The sequence below is a fragment of the Hyla sarda genome, chromosome 5, assembly GCF_029499605.1.
Source record: "Hyla sarda isolate aHylSar1 chromosome 5, aHylSar1.hap1, whole genome shotgun sequence".
Classification (NCBI taxonomy): domain Eukaryota; kingdom Metazoa; phylum Chordata; class Amphibia; order Anura; family Hylidae; genus Hyla; species Hyla sarda.
In genome coordinates, this window is record NC_079193.1 from 76,440,862 (window position 1) to 76,451,122 (window position 10,261).

Consider the following 10,261-nt stretch of genomic DNA (forward strand, 5'->3'; position numbering starts at 1 on the left):
TTATCAAATCATAATTTATTTATCTACAGTATTTAAATAAGTTCATAAATGAATACATACTTATAAATTTTTCTTCCTATACATCTTTTATATATACCGTTTTCATGGCAAATGAAGAACCCACTAAAGTGTCTGAGACAGAATCTTGAATTAGTGGAGGAATATACTTTACAATCCTTGGTGAACCAATCGATCAGCAAGTCAGTGCAGATAGCAGTTAGCTCTGCTATGTCATCCATGCAGGATGTAATTGCATAATCTGTTGCTATGGTGATTAATCGCTCAAAAACCCATGAATCACCACAGAAAGATCCATCAATGTCGTCAGATTTATTCTGGTCGGCAGATGATTCCACCTCACATATGGCTGGTGGTTTAAAGAAAGGGAAGACCAAGCAAAAGAGACACCACATTTCTACTGATCCCTCTATTGGTAAACAATACAAAATGTCTAGACATTATGGGATCAGGTTGATGCTAAAGCTTTATCAAAAAGCACAATTCTAGATGCATCTAATTTGCATCCCAGTCCCTCAGCCCCTGAGGAAGCCACATTTAAGCGGGCATTTACAGCCTCTTCTAAAAAGAAAGCAATATCTCTCCCTATGTCTCCTCAGCAATCCTCTTCAGAGGATAATGCTATTATATCTGAATCGGACAGAGATTCCAAATATGAGGATACATCAGATGAAGATTTACATTTTGATGAGGAGGATTCTACTGAATCTCTTTTATTGGACAGTGCAGGGAACCCCTACTTGATCCCATTCAAATAAAACACCCCCGATTGGGAGAATGGGTCCCTCATTTCAAGGTTTCTAAGTATGTTTGCTCCCGGGTTAAGAAACCTCTAGATAAGGCAGCTCGTAGCAAGCTCAAATCAGAATGCCCCAGGCCTACCCTTCCCAACAAGCTGTCTAACACTCCTGATCTGGATCCAACTCTAGTCCATTACCTTACCAAATCAGGCAAAAACCCTAAGAAGGGATTGGATCGATCCTTTCGATCAATTCAAGATATGTTTTTAGATATTCTCAGTCTCCTGACCAGGATATTGGACATTACAGAGGAAGCTTCCTCATCAGGAAACCCCATTGACCTCCACATTTTATAAGGTTGGGTTCAACCCAATGCCTTATTGGAAATGCCAATGCAGCACTGTGTATGGAGAGGAAACGATCCATTTTAATGAAGTTGGACCCTCAGTTGGTCCTTTTGGCAAACTCAAAATCTGGTACCTCTGCTGATAACCATCTATTTGGTGACTCCTACATAAAGGAGATCAATAAATATGTAGGGTTATTTTCTTTGTTGGACAAGGCCCAAACGTCCCATAAGAGAGTTTTTCAAGGGTGTGTTTTTGGTAGGGCTGGAAAACAGCAGGGACGGTTCCCCAGCCGACAACCCCAGGAGAGAATTCCATACAGAGGCCCCCAACCTACCCATACAGATGTCTACCAACATCTTCATACCACACCACTCCTTCCTTTCCAAGACAGAGAGGCTTCTCTAGATGTAGACCTGCTGCAGGTGAGTGCAATTTTTCCATATTCTTCTTACATACCCCTAGGGGGAAGGTTAGCACATTTTTTCCATGCCTGGTCCCTGATTACATCAGATGCATGGATTCTGAACACAGTACAAGGCTTCCAAATAGAATTTATAACACCCCATATACAGATTCTGAAACCTCATCCAATAGTCTTTTCCAACACAGATAGTTCCTTGATTTCTAGGTGAATGAGATCTCTATGTTCCAAAGGTGCAATATTTCAGGTCCCTATAACTACTCCAGGTTCTCTCAGCAACCTGTTTCTGATGAAAAAGAAAGACAGAGGTCACAGACCCGTCATCAATCTAAAAATATTGAACAATTCTGTTCTATACCATCATTTCAAGATGGAAGGCATACACCTCTTAAGATATTTTTTATTACAAGACAATTGGCTGATCAAGATAGATCTCAAAGATGCCTACCTACTCACAGTGCCTATGCACCCTATATCACAACCATACCTCCAATTTATATGGGAAGGTCAGAAATGGCAATTTGCCTGTCTACCATTCAGTCTATCCTCAGCCCCATGGTGCTTTACAAAACTATTGAAACCACTAATAGCTGTTCTGAGGGCTCGAGGTGTCCGTCTAATCATCTATTTAGATTATATTCCTCTCATGTCTGAATCATTGCCACTCATTCAATTACACTCTCAATGGACAATAGCCCTATTATCCAACCTGGGTTTCATTATAAATTGGGAGAAGTCGGTTTTGACACCCTCAAAAGAGAGAGAATTTCTAGGGTTCCTTGTCAACACTCATACAACCATTTTGAGTCTTCCAACCAAAAATGTAAAATTAATCCGTTGAGAAATACGATCTGTTCTAAACAAACACTTAGTGTCTCTTCGAGCCATCACTCGTATTGTAGGTCTTCTTTCCTCTTCTATTCAAGTGATATTTCCTGCACCTCTCTATTATTGAGCCCTTCAACGTCTCAAGGCTAAACATTTGAGAGAAGGGTTTGGATATTCTGACTAGATAACTCTCAATTCAGAAACCAGGGAAGAACTCCTCTGGTGGCTCCAACATATACAGTCCTGGAATGGAAAAGCAATTTTCAACTGTATTCCAGATTTGATCATGGAATCGGATGCCAGCCGCCTGGGTTGGGGTGCTCAATGTGGTCCACTTTCCACAGGAGGGAAATGATCCGAACAGGAATCCCTATTACATATAAACTGTCTAGAACTTTTAGCAGGTTTCTTTGCTCTCAGAAGTTTCATTAAGGATCAAACTCATTGTTGTATTCTCCTGTTGATGAACAATGTATCCACAGTATAGTATATCAACTGGTTGGGAGGCACCAGATCAAAGATGTTAGCAAACATTGCGAAAGAGTTTTGGCATTTTTGTCTGGACAGACATATTGTATTAAAAGCAGAATACCTTCTGGGGGTATCCAATTTCATAGCAGATTGGAACTCTCGCTTTTTAACAGACTACAGTGATTGGAAACTAGATCCACTCATTTTCAATCAACTCAATCATCTATGGGGTCCCTTTCATTTGGATCTTTTTGCATCCAGAATGAATCGTCAACTGCCTCATTTTTACAGTTGGCATCTGGATCCGGAATCTAAGGTGAAAAGATGCTACAGATTTGGCCCCCAGCAACACTATATGCCTTCCCTCCATGTGCTCTGATATCAAGAGCACTGCTTTTAACCAAAATCGAGAAATCTACTCTGATTTTGATAACCCCTCTATGGTCAACTCAAACGTGGTTTCCTCAGGCCTTGAAAATGTCCATAGACTACCCTCGCATTCTTCTGAATCATCATTCAATACTTTTAGATCCATCGGGGAACCCTCATCCACTCATTGTGTTGGGTCTACTATCCCTAGTAGCTTGGTTCATTTCTGGGAATCAGAACCTGACCTTGAAATTTCTGAATCAGCTAGAAACATCCTCTCAGACGCTTGGGCCCCAGGTACTAGATCAGCCTATAATTCAGCCTGGAAAATGTGGTCTGATTGGTGCACACAACATGATTTGGATCCCATACATGCACCTTTAAATCAAATAGTTCATATTCTATCTCACTCTTTTGATTCAGGTAAAGCCTACAGAACCATAAATGTATATTGTTCTGCTATATCCTTTTATCACGCTCCCATACATTCTTTACCCATAGGAAAACATCCGTTAATATGCAAACTTTTGAAAGGCATCAAATTTCGCAGACCTCCATTGCCCAAATACAACTCCACTTGGGATCTTTACCATGCTATTATGTTTCATTTAATTTAACCCCTTAAGGACCAAGGACGTACCGGTACGTCATTGGTCCTGCTCTTCTGATATAACGCGGGGTTACACAGTAACCCCGCGTCATATCATGGCGGGCCCGGCGTCATAGTGAAGCCGGGACCCGCCTCTAATAGTGCGCAGCGCCGATCGCGGCGCCGCGCGCTATTAACCCTTTAGCCGCGCGCTCAAAGCTGAGCCGCGCGGCTAAAAGTGAAAGTAAAAGTTCCCGACTAGCTCAGTCGAGCTGTTCGGGATAGCCGCGGCTAATCGCGGCATCCCGAACAGCTGACAGGACAGCGGGAGGGCCCCTTCCTGCCTCCTCGCTGTCCGATCGCCGAATGACTGCTCAGTGCCTGAGATCCAGGCATGAGCAGTCATGCGGCAGAATCGTTGATCACTGGTTTCTTATGAGAAACCAGTGATCAACATAGAAGATCAGTGTGTGCAGTGTTATAGGTCCCTATGGGACCTATAACACTGCAAAAAAAAAGTGAAAAAAAAAAGTGAATAAAGATCATTTAACTCCTCCCCTATTAAAAGTTTGAATCACCCCCCTTTTCCAATAAAAAAAAAAACACAGTGTAAATAAAAATAAAAATAAACATATGTGGTATCACCGCGTGCGGAAATGTCCGAATTATAAAAATATATCATTAATTAAACCGCTCGGTCAATGGCGTGCGCGCAAAAAAATTCCAAAGTCCAAAATAGTGCATTTTTGGTCACTTTTTATATCATTTAAAAATGAATAAAAAGTGATCAATAAGTCCTATCAATGCAAAAATGGTACCGTTAAAAACTTCAGATCACGGCGCAAAAAATGAGCGCTCATACCGCCCCATACACAGAAAAATAAAAAAGTTATAGGGGTCAGAAGATGACAATTTTAAACGTATTAATTTTCCTGCATGTAGTTATGATTTCTTCCAAAAGTCCGACAAAATCAAACCTATATAAGTAGGGTATCATTTTAATCGTATGGACCTACAGAATACATATCAGGTGTCATTTTTACCGAAAAATGTACTACGTAGAAACGGAAGCCCCCAAAAGTTACAAAACAGCGTTTTTTTTTTCAATTTTGTCGCACAATGATTTTTTTTCCCGCTTCACCATAGATTTTTGGGCAAAATGACTGACATCATTACAAAGTAGAATTGGTGGCGCAAAAAATAAGCCATCATATGGATTTTTAGGTGTAAATGTGAAAGAGTTATGATTTTTTAAAGGCAAGGAGCAAAAAACGAAAATGCAAAAACGGAAAAACCTCCGGTCCTTAAGGGGTTAAAGAGTATCAGAAGTTTGTGCCCTAGATATCTCACATAGACAGTTTTCTCCTCAAGGAGTCACTTTTCAGGTATACAAATGTTCAAAAATTTACATTTGTGTAGTTTTCTACCCAGCTTTCCCTCATCAGGAAAATTTATATGTAGTTTGTACTTTAAAAACTTATGAACAGAACTAATTCTAATTCTCTTTTTGTAAACCCCACTTACCAATTTCTTAAGCGACTTTAGCCAGATGGATATGACAAACGATGACCTTAGCTGGTATAGACGTTTCTGTCTTTGGAGCTCATTCCACTAGAAGTACAATGGGGGACACGTATCATTGCATTTAGACCATTTTTCACGTCTACAAATTTTGCGCAATTGCGCTTTTTTTGCATAGAGCTGCGTTTTTTTTGGTGGACAGTTTTCTAAAGTTGTCACCAGTTTGGTCTACCGTACACCAACTAATCCAGTGGACTGGTATTTATCAATTGCGCAAAAAAAAAAGTAGATGGTTTTTTTTGCGCAATTGCGCTTTTTTGCAAGAAAAGTAGTCTAAACCTAAGAGTGCTAGCAAGGACTCGTAGAAAATGGCAGACGGTGGAAGATGCAGGTGGGGGATGCAGGAGCCGTCTCTCAGCACTGCAGTACTACTGCAGAATCTGTCCCATAATAGGAGTAGTTGTAGTACCGGAGCGCTGAGAGACGCACATCCCCTGTCTGCGGGACTCTATTGTGACTGTTAGGACTACTACTCCCATCATGGACAGACTCTGTCCATGATGGGAGTTGTAGTCCTGGGACTGAAGGACAGATCGCAGCAGGTCATTCTCCAGAGACCCGCTGCGATCTGCATTTATTAACTTAAAAAGCCGGCGGTATATGCGGCTCCACTGCGCTGCCGCCGGCTCCTGTATACAGATGTCACGATTCATAATCCCCGCCTCCGGGAGAGGGGAGCTCTGATTGGTGGAAAGCTATTCACCACTATTAGCCAATCAGAGCTCCTGTCTTCTGGCGGGGATTATGAATTGTGACAGGTCTATACAGGGGAGCGAGTGGAGCCGCTTCTACAGTACTGTATATAATTGTACCCCCCCCCCCAGACTAATAGTGACCCCTTCTATAGTGAGCGCTGGGACCGCTGTGTGATTGACAGGTCCCCAGCGCAAGTGTCCGGCCCCACTGACCTTTATATGTTATAAATCTTTATGATACACACTGCCCGTCCTCCTCTTCATTCTTCTGATACCGGAGATGCGCGGCTTCTGCTTTCACTATAGTCAGAGCGCCCCCTGCCGTTGTCTGGCCCCAGCCCTGTGCAGTGTGGAAGCAGGGAGGGGGCGCTCTGTCTATAGACTATGATACAGAAGCCGCGCATCTCCGGTATGAGAAGAATGAAGAGGAGGACGGGCAGTGTGTATCATAAAGATTTATAACATGTAAAGGTCAGTGGGGCCGGACACTTGCGCTGGGGACCTGTCAATCACACAGCGGTCCCAGCGCTCACTATAGAAGGGGTCAGTATTAGTCTGGGAGGGGGGGGGGGGTACAATACACATAACAATTATATACAGTACTGTAGAAGCGTCTCCACTCGCTACCCTGTATAGACCTGTCACAATTCATAACCCCCACCAGAAGACAGGAGCTCTGATTGGTGTATAGTGGTGAATAGCTTTCCACCAATCAGAGCTCCCCTCTCCCGGTGGCGGGGATTATGAATCGTGACATCTGTATACAGGAGGAGGGGGGAGGGGAGTGCAGCGTTGTCGCTGGCTTTTTAAGTTAATAAATGCAGATCGCAGCGGGTCTCTGGAGAATGACCTGCTGCGATCTGTCCTTCAGCCCGAGGACTACAACTCCCATCATGGACAGAGTCTGTCCATGATGGGAGTAGTAGTCCTAACAGTCACAATACAGTTTCGCAGCTGGTGGATGTGTAAGAGCCATCCCTCAGCACTGCGGTTCTACAACTACTCCCATCATGGGACACAAAATTTCCCATGATGGGAGTAGTAGTCCAAGGGCAGACTGACGGATCTCAGGGGTCTCACTCTTGAGACCCCTTGCAGCTTCTCCGCCCCTGCCCCCTAGTGATGACATCATTAGGGGGCGGAGCTTCACAGTCCAGGCCTGAAGCCAGGGTGGTAAGTATGGCTCTGTTCTCATTATGCGTTTTGCATAATGGGAACAGAGCCTTTTTGGCACTGTGTTCCCAAACAGGGAGACTCCAGCTGTTGTTTACCTACAGCCCCCATGATGGGAGTTGTAGTTTAGCAACAATTGGAGGCTCCCTCTTTAGGAACACACTGCATTATGTGCGCTCTACCCAGGGGAGAGCGCCAAAAATGTCATTTCAGATAAGTGAATGCAGAGGACTACCTGAGATTCGGTGGAGTGTGACGATGACTAGCATTTTTTTAATGTCAATAAAAGGGTTAACGAGGGCTGTGGGGGAGTGTTTTTTTAAATCCATTTTTTATTTCATGTGTTGTGTTTTTTATAATTGAAATTTCAGGCTTAGTAGTGGAAGCCGTCTTGTAGACGGAATCTATTACTAAGCTGGGCTTAGCGTTAGCCACGAAAACAGCTAGCGCTAACCCCCAATTATTACCCCGGTACAAACCGCCACAGGGGTGCCGGGAAGAGCCGTTACCAACAGGCCCGGAGCATCAAAAATAGCGCTCCTTGGCCTAGGCGGTAACAGGCTGGGGTTATTTAGGCTGGGGAGGGCCAGTAACAATGGTCCTCGCCCATCCTGGTAATGTCAGGCTGTTGCTGATTGGTTGGTGTCTGATTGACACTGAAAATATGGGGAAGCCTATGTGTTGTTTTTTTTTGTAATAAAAAAAAGTGTGCGGTTCCCCATATTTTCAGTTTCAGTCAGATACCAACCAATCAGCAACAGACTGACGTTACCAGGTGGGCAAGGACCATTGTTACTGGCTCTCCCCAACCTAAATAACCCCAGCCAGGAGCGCTATTTTTGACACTCCAGGCCTGTTGGTACTGGCTCTTCCCGGCAACCCTGTGGCGGTGGGTAACGGGGTAATAATTGGGGGTTAGCACTAGCTGTTTTTGTGGCTAACGCTAAGCCCGGCATTGAAAAAAAATGTATTTAAAAAAAAAAAAACACTCCCCACACAGCCCTCATTAAACCTTTTATTGACATAAAAAAAAAGCTGGTCATCATCGCAATACACTGAATCTGACGTAGTCCTCCCCATTCACGTATCTGAAATGAGAAAAAAAAAAGTTAGGACATCATTTGCGATCTCACCTGGTGAGTGCGCCCATACTGCAGTGTGTAACAGGGAGCCTCCAACTGTTCTTGTCTGCCTACTGTATCCTGTATATACAGTCATCTATAGATGGCTGGATGTACAGGAGAGCGCACAAAGATTTAACTCAGAGCTGCAGTGTGGGTTAACTCTTTCCTTGCTGGGCTCCTGTATAGTATACATGGATACACTATGCCCCCTGTATACTATACAGCGGGCGGAGGTAAGTAGTGATGCTCTGCACCCTGTATATGTATATGCTATACATCACTCCTTACACTCCGTGGAGCGGGCGCTCTACATCCGACCCATGGAGTAGTACCTGCAGTGAAAAAAATGCACACAGGGTACAAAAATGTTTGTTTCCGCACATCAGCAAAAATGCAAGAAAAAACACAAGGGGAGAGATTAATCAAAACCTATGTAGAGGAAGAGCGGTGCAGTTGCCCATAGCAACCTATCAGATTGCTCCTTTCATTTTTGTAAAGAAGCAATCTGATTGGTTGCCATGGGCAACTGCACTACTCTTCCTCTGTACAGTTCTTGATAAATCTCCCCCAAGAAAAATTACCAAAATGCAGGAAAAGCTGGGACCGTTTTTCAGCCGTTTTTGCTGGTGGACAAAAAAAAAAACCTCAGTGGAATCCTGAAAAACAATAGAACAAAAGCCCAGCGTCCAGGATACACCACTTTTCCTGTGAGGTGTAGAACAGGTCTACAAATAGAACTTTGTGGAGATTTAGACCATTGCACGAAATTTATCATGGGGCTTGCACAAGTTTGATAAATTTGGAGAAATTGCTCCAAATTTAGACCAACCAAAATGATCTAAAAAAAACGTCTACCAATAACAACATTGATACATCTCCCCCAATGTCTACCAAACTCAGTCAAGTAGGAGGCTCTTTATCAGATATCTTAAAAGCCGCTAATTGGTCTTCAGAGTCAACTTTTAAAACATTTTACTTTTGACCTGATACACCTGTTTCTATGGTATTTTTTTTGAAATGTTACATTATTTACATTTACATATTAATCCAAATTTGAAGCTTTAAACAAGTATAACGTGAAGTCTCCTGTCTTGTGATAAAATTGGAGATTTTCCTACCCTTGGTGATGGAAAATATAGATTTTATTAAAGACAGGAGACGAATATTATCCCTCCCTTTGCATTTACCCAACCCTATTTATTGTATCTTTCTATTTCTTGTAGTTTGACCAACTCATCAAAGGTTCATATATTTAAGATTCTACATGAAGTAAGAATCCCAGTTTAGACATTCCTTCTACGATTTTGGATGTTCTGGTACAAGTTTGTCTTTCCAGTCTAGGAAGAAATTTCTCTTCGTTCCAGTTCAAGTTTATTCTTACAGCTTCATCAAAGAAAAGAGGAAGTTGGTTTATTCAGTTGGGACATTATACTACTGGACTATCCTGTGATTTGCTACTGGCCAAACTCAATTTACATATCTTTCTTGGCAACTGTATTTTAACTCTTTGTTTGCTGTTGAAGTAGTAAAGGGAAGATTTAAGCATAATGTTCATCTCCTGTCTTCAATAAAATCTATATTTTCCACAATCAAGGGTAGGAAAATCTCCAATTATAATATAATATGACAATCTAAAATGGGCTTATATCCCTAATATTAAAGCTATAGATATAATGGTATCGTACCATAATCTATATATATAAAACTCAATGGGGGACATTTACTAATATAGTCTATTCTGGGTATGCTTATAGACCAGCGTATGTGGTAGTCTCCTGTCTATTGTGCTCCTAATTTATCAAAGGTCTCACAGCCCTTGATAAATTCTGTGCTCAGACTTCAGGGTCTACAGCTTTAACTGCATTTAGACCTGCTCCGACATGGTCTGACATTTCAGCGTAT

At 42.4% G+C, this 10,261-nt stretch overlaps 1 long non-coding RNA gene across 1 annotated transcript; it reads left to right on the plus strand.

Annotated features, from left to right (window-relative positions):
* The first annotated feature begins 328 nt into the window (after positions 1-328).
* On the plus strand, positions 329-9,889 carry LOC130272544 (uncharacterized). Its single transcript, XR_008843607.1, has 3 exons — positions 329-433; positions 1,368-1,530; positions 9,583-9,889. It is a non-coding gene; the product is annotated as an uncharacterized LOC130272544 (long non-coding RNA).
* The last annotated feature ends 372 nt before the right edge of the window (positions 9,890-10,261 follow it).